This window comes from Hipposideros armiger, unplaced genomic scaffold (genome assembly GCF_001890085.2).
Source record: "Hipposideros armiger isolate ML-2016 unplaced genomic scaffold, ASM189008v1 scaffold_370, whole genome shotgun sequence".
NCBI classification, from domain to species: domain Eukaryota; kingdom Metazoa; phylum Chordata; class Mammalia; order Chiroptera; family Hipposideridae; genus Hipposideros; species Hipposideros armiger.
This window is the reverse complement of record NW_017731720.1, coordinates 1251087-1258073: the sequence shown is the minus strand read 5'-3', so window position 1 is coordinate 1258073 and position 6987 is coordinate 1251087.

Sequence of the window (6987 nt, the reverse complement as noted above, 5' to 3'; positions counted from 1 at the left end):
CAGGGATAGAAAAGACAGTCTGAGGAATACAATCAATAATGTTGTAAATGTTTTTTAGGGGGCCAGTTGGACTCATGTCTTGCTAGGGAAACCACTGCATAGACAGTGTAGAGCTGACCACCGACCATCGCACTGTATTTCTGAAGCCAATGTTGAATAATATTGTATGTCAACTACAACTATATATACATATAGTCACGGGATGTGGAGTAGGGTGTGGGAATGGAGTCAATGGAATTGTAATAGATAAGTATGACATCGGGGGTGGGAGGGCAGTGGATGGGGAGAGGGGAGTTGTTACTCTGTGAGGGGTGAAAAGGATAACTATTGTATTGTTCTGTACACATGAAACTAATAATAAAAAAATAAAAATAAATAAAAATCAATCTGGTATTGGTCATCTTTGTGTTTTTATGTGACAAGCTTTCCTTTAAAAAGGACCATCTAAAGCATTGATTATAATGCTTTTTTAATGATGGAGGACAGTAATTAATCATAGCAGAATCAATAAATATGGCTGTTACTGAAAGTGTTTAAAATGCAAGTTTAAAATCTTTAGTTGAAGGAAAGTTCCCTAAAATAAAACTTCCATATTATAACAACCAAGCTAATGCTCTTCCTTTATGAGCAATAATGTATGATCTATGACTTAATTTTGATTTTGATTTTCAAAATATTCAAAAATTTTTCTCAGGTAAACCTAAACATCTTAGTTCTACTATAATTTTAACAAATTTTAACAAAATTAAGTTTAAACATGGTTATAAATTTGCGGTGTCAACTTGTTCTGGCAAAGTAGTAATTTGGGGATGAATCTTCTAATGAAATTTTGCTAACTTCTGTTTTCTTTTGCTGTGGTCTTTTTCCTTTTTAAATAACTTCATAGTTATTTCTTCATCTGACCTTCCTTCACAAGAGGCAGTTATCGGTATATCAATCATGTTTTCTTGCTGTGCTTGAGTGAAGATCATGTTGTTTCATTTGAGAAATAATTTCCTGGTGCTGTATTTAAGTAGCACGTTTTATGTCAATGGAAAAAGCTGTGTGAAAGAATAGGAATAGGCCTAATATAAGAGCAAACAAAAATGATCTGGTTTGTCACTTTCATGTACTATATATTATGTTTGTGGCTATCCAGGTGGTAAAGGTTCCCAGAGTTTCCTCTATGCTTATGGTATTAGTATTTTGAATATTTTCTTCATGATGATATCCAAAAATATTAAAGATATTAAGTCCCTAAATAAAAGAACTCTACTTATACATAGTATTGATATGATAGACAAGTTTACTCATATTTTCACCATAAAGACTACACCACATGTGAACTGTTGAACTGAGAAATTACAGAAGCATTGAATATCATAGAAGTCAAAAACCAACTTGTATAATTTGTAGCAGCAATATTCCTGCACAGATTTTCCACTGAACTTTTTTTTTGTTTTAAACTTATGTAATTCTCTGTGCTTTACCATTATTAATAGAAAAACAATTATGAAAATTAAGGTCCATCTACTATTTTTTATTATTTTATTTCAGAAAATGTTATTATTTTTATTTGTAATGTGTACTAATTTTGGAAAAGGGAAACGGAAGAAAAACATTCTCTAGCAGGCTATTCATACATTTTCTGATTAATTTTGGTCACACTATTCATTCTGAAATAGCAATTTGTTAGTTCAATGACTTTCTTTTCTTAAAAAGTGCCACATACTCATGTGATTGTCAAAAAGTTCAGGTTTATGTTTAAAGCTTGTGAATTAGCTGGAAGATTGCTGATTCACATTCAGATAAGAAACTTACTGTCTCCTATTGTTAGAAAGAAACCCAAATATACTAAACTTTAGACAGATGTCTTCCAGACTTTAGGTCCCTGACCTCCTTTTGCTTAGATCATTTACTTTAGAACACTTGCAATTAAAAAGTGTTTCTCTGCCCTTTTAAGATGTAAATCCTTTCCCAGCCTCTTGCCAGTTTAACAACCCAGGAATGTCTCTTACAAACACCTTTGAAATATAATCATCAAGAAAGATAATGCCCCTACCTTGCCCCCAAAGTCTTCCAGTACTTTCCCACAAGTTTACCATAGTGTTAAAACTCTTCTCACTTTTTTTTTTTTTTAAAGATTTTTATTGGGGAGTTGGGTAGGTGAACAGTGTTTTTCCAGGACCCATCAGCTCCAAGTCAAGTTGTTGTCCTTCAATCTTAGTTGTGGAGGGTGCAAGCTCAGCTCCAAGTTCAGTCTCTGCTTTCAATCTAGGTGCGGGTAAGCGTAGCCCACCATCCCATGTGGGAGTCGAACCGACAACTTTGTTGCACACTGAGTCATCTGGCTGCACATTGGCAGCTTGCAGATGCTCAGCTCAAGGTACCAGTGTTCAATCTTAGTTGCCGGTGGGCGTAGCCCACCATCCCATGCAGGAGTCAAACTGGCAACCTTGTTAGGAGCCTGTGCTCTCACCAGCTGAGACATCCTGCCACCTGTTGGCAGCTCAGCTCAGGCGCAGTTCACTGGCCCATGTTGGAATCCAACCAGTGACCCTGTTGCTCAAAGCTCACGCTCTTAACCAACTGAGCCACTCAGCCGGCTCAAAACTGCTCATTTTTTGATTCAAGGGAATTGATTTCAATCTCTCTCTTCTATTCCAAAAAAGTCTTGAAATAAGTCTTCCTTACCTTTTTCACTCAATTCAATACAATTTTTCTTTGACAGTCAATGTTATATCTCTGCCAGTATCATTGGGTATGTGCATTAATTCTATTTATGTGTAAATATCACCAATGGGTATTAACAACATGAAATGCTCTATGAAAGGGTAGATACTTTTATAAGTAGCTCCATAATAAAATTTTACCAAAGGTGTATAAATATACTTAGAATATGTTAATTGTATGCAGTTGATTTGGTACTTAAAAACTTGTGTTTTTTCTAAAAATTAGTCTTTATTGATTTTTTTTAAATTACAAGTGTTTAAGGACTTTACCCACATAACCTAGAAGTTGTAGGGCCTGAGGACTGACTGCAAGTGCAGATAAGGAAAAGGTAAATGAAAGCTTGGGCTTCATGATTAAGGAAACAGATACATTAATTTAAATGACTGAAATTAATAAATAACAATTTGCATTTCTATATTGAAAGTAAAATTAGAATTTACATGAGTACACACTTTGTATATACATATATATACATTGAAAAGTGCACTAAATATCTGAATATTTCAAGGAGAGTTAGAGAACAAGGACACTACATTATTCAGACACTTGCTTCATTTCTCCACTCCACTTTTCATTAAATACAACCATGGTACCTTTCCACAAGATGATTTTTAATCCGTTTAGACTGGTAATGGGAAGTATAGTGTACTAATTTATGTAAAATGCTCCAATTGCTGAGATAACTGACTCCTTTTAACATTTTGTCATTAATTATAATAGATTTTTAATTACCATTGGAAGGTTTTGTAATTAGTAACATCTAGCTATATAATCAGTGACCCTAAGCTCTCTAATTGACATAACACATAAAAATTACTCAGAGTATGTTGTAATGTTGCTTCATGTCAAGGAATTAAATGTGAATTACACTTGTTTTGGAGAGGATGGACTTGTGAAATCCATCAAGGATGTGTTTGGCTCAGTGCTTTTTGGCACACCTACAACTGTCCTTGAAAAGACAAGGAAAGGGAATTCACAAAGAAGAGTTTGGAAAAAACAGATTTATCTGTACTATGGACCCATTATTAGCTGGGATGGACTAAATATTTTTGTTTATCAAGCTGTCTTCATACAGAATTATAAGCCATCAAATTATAAAAACATGCTTTTCAATGGCACAAATAATAAACGTAAAGGAAAATTTAATTCAATAATTTGAATTTTAAGAGCAATTTGTTGACTAGATTGATTTGTCCCCAGTCCTTATAGTTTTCAAAATAATCAATGACAAATTATAATCTAAGAAACAGAAACTAGTGAAAATCTAGAAAAAAATGATGAACACAGTTGCCATATGCGATGAAGGTTTATATCTTGTTCACTTTTAAGCATAATACAATTACAGTTATATTTGAACTCAGAGATAAACAATAAGATAAACTCAGAGAAAGAGGTTGCTTTCATATACCCAGTTGTTCAGGTGGTTCTTTCTCACAATATGTCACACTGAATTCATTTAATGAAATGGTTTTATACATTAGGCAGCAACTTACATTTTACTGTTTACGTTTTAAAAGGCAATTTTTAGGATAACGTTTAAACATCACTAATGGGTGTTTTTAACAAAATGAAGTACTCCATGAAAGGGTAGATTTTTATCTCTGTAATAAAATTTTACCAAAGGTGTAGAAATATACTTAGATTATGTTAATTGTATGCAGTTGATTTGGTACTTAAAATCTTGTGTTTTTTTCTAAGTACATAAAATTCAACTAAGTAAATATTGTCTTTTAAGGGAAAGACAAATTACATTGTTCCAAATTTCTCAACATCAAGATAACTTTTTAGAAGAAAAACATTGTCACATACTTTGCAAAAATTATTTATTTGTTGATTTTGATGTAAGTTTTATAAACTACCAGTCCGGCATGTCAAATTCTTGGAAATATTTTTTTTAAATAGTACTCTAATTTATTTTTTTAAATATCCCTTTTATGTTTCTGGATCACCTTACTACCCTCCTCCCAGTCCCCACTTTGGATTGCTTAATAAGATCATGGTTTTTAAATATTGAAAATCCAAACATGGTCTATGAAAATTTCAGTGCGGTACAAGCATTGCTAAATAAAATTTAAGCATAATCATGAAGATATTCTCATATAAAATGGGTTATGTGTTTTTTCTACAATAATGTTGAAAGAGTACACTGATGCTGTGTGAAAACCAGTATGTCTTACGCATTGTGTAAAAACAGTGATTATTCAGAAGTGTTTATATAATCATTTGATTGAGACAAGGAAGGTCACAGAGTGTTTCTCTGATAAGAGTTTTTCCTGAAGTTAAACAATTGACTTATAACAATTAACTATCCTCTTCTCATTACACTTGTAGGATAATTAAAACTAGAGTAGTTTTACTCTTAAGTATATACTGTTTTTTTGTGGATATAAACAGAAACAACATGCAATATTTCCTCAAAGTGTATAGATTTACTAGCTGATATTCTGTTTGAACTTTGTCCATTGGGAATCCTCCTGCTTGAAATCACAATCATCAAAGTTCATAAAACCTAAGTGTCTTTCCAACATTGAAGTAATAACTAATAAGATTAAACTGTTTTTAGTTGAAAACATTGAAATGCAATTATTTAAAAATTAGTTTTTTATATCTATATTTGATGCCAATATTAAAATTCTTTTCAAAAGTGGTATTTATATTAGTAAAACATCTTTAAAAATCTGAGTGATAGTGACCATATAGATGTCACTTATCTAGGAAAAATTTAGCTCCATAATCGATTGCTTAGTTATGTATTTATTTATCTCTATAAATATAGGATAATGTAGACACATGAAGAAACATTTGTTATACATATTACTGAATATGCTCTTGTTTATACATGTAATTTAAAAAAAATCATATGCAATTTTATAGCACTAAACTTTTAAATCCCATTAAAATCTAGAATATTAAATTGAGACATTTCTACAGAAAAAAATCTATCTTTTATACCTCAACTCCTCAATCTGTTTTGATTTATCTCCTGGAGAAGATTTCAAATAAAATAGTTTCATGAACATGCCAAAAAGCAAGATGTTTAAGTTACCAAATTGTTGGTGCTTTCTACCCTCAGCTCTAGTTTGATTTAAACAGCTAATGTCCAGGGTCCCTGTGTGTGTATCAAACTCTGTCAAACAATTCATAGTTCAAAGATTGTTTCTCTTTATCTGCTTGTCCCCAGAGACTATTTGGGGAGTTGCTCTTTTCAATTTCTTTTTTGTGGCCAAATTTTCCAAATACCATTCAGCACTAATTTCTTGGTTAAACTTTCTAAACCTAATTAAGTGTGGAAGAGACTTTATCCTGTATAAAACAAATATGTATTTTCATAGCAACTCCTCCAAAGCCAGTCTAAAAGCAAGTGAGAAGAATACCTTCTAATCATCTATACATCATATCTGAAATAAATGATAGAACACGTGTAAATCTGACAAAATACCAGGACGTAAGTATCTGCGAATTACGTACATAGTGTAGTCAAACATGTAGGTTTGACTGCTACTTACATGACTTTTTATTGTACAGTTTGAAAAACAATAATTACTTTATTCTGTAATGACTATTACTGTTTTGCACTTACCTGTTTACGTAGGTTTAAAATGACATCCAATGGTGAAGCACTTTATACTTTGTGTCATCTTTTATTTCATTTTGAAATCTAGGATATAAGATATAAAATGACAGTGATGCTAAATTGGAAAATAATGTGCATCTCTAGGCCAAGTGTGTTTGTGCTGCTAGGAGTAAATTCTTAAAAATAAATATTTATTGTAAATTATATTGACCTATGACTATTGTAAATTAAACAGCTTTTGATTTTTAATTTTTTCTATTCCAGACACTTTGTTTAATGAATCACTTAATCATTAACTGTCAATATCAAATTTGCAGCATTGTAATAAAATTCAGCCTTGGAATATTTTTAAATGTTAAAAAAAAACTTTTATAGAAGTATTTAGAGTTAGTAAGATTATATATTTATATCTCTCTTTTTAATAGATGTCTTTAAAGACAAAATTGAAGAATAACTCTTTTTTATCTAAGACATTCTCTAACATTTAAAGATGACTTAACTGTGATTTGTGCTTTCCAGCTAATGAATGATGATGCTACGGCTGTTTCTCAAGAGGCCTGAGCCCAACAGAGACCAAGCCACCCTTTCCCTTTCCACTCCTACTAGGAGGACTGAGGATTCTTAATGAGTTGATTGTATCATTAAGGAAAAGAGAGAGAGAGAGAGAGAGAGAGAGAGAGAGAGAGAGAGAGAGAGAGAGA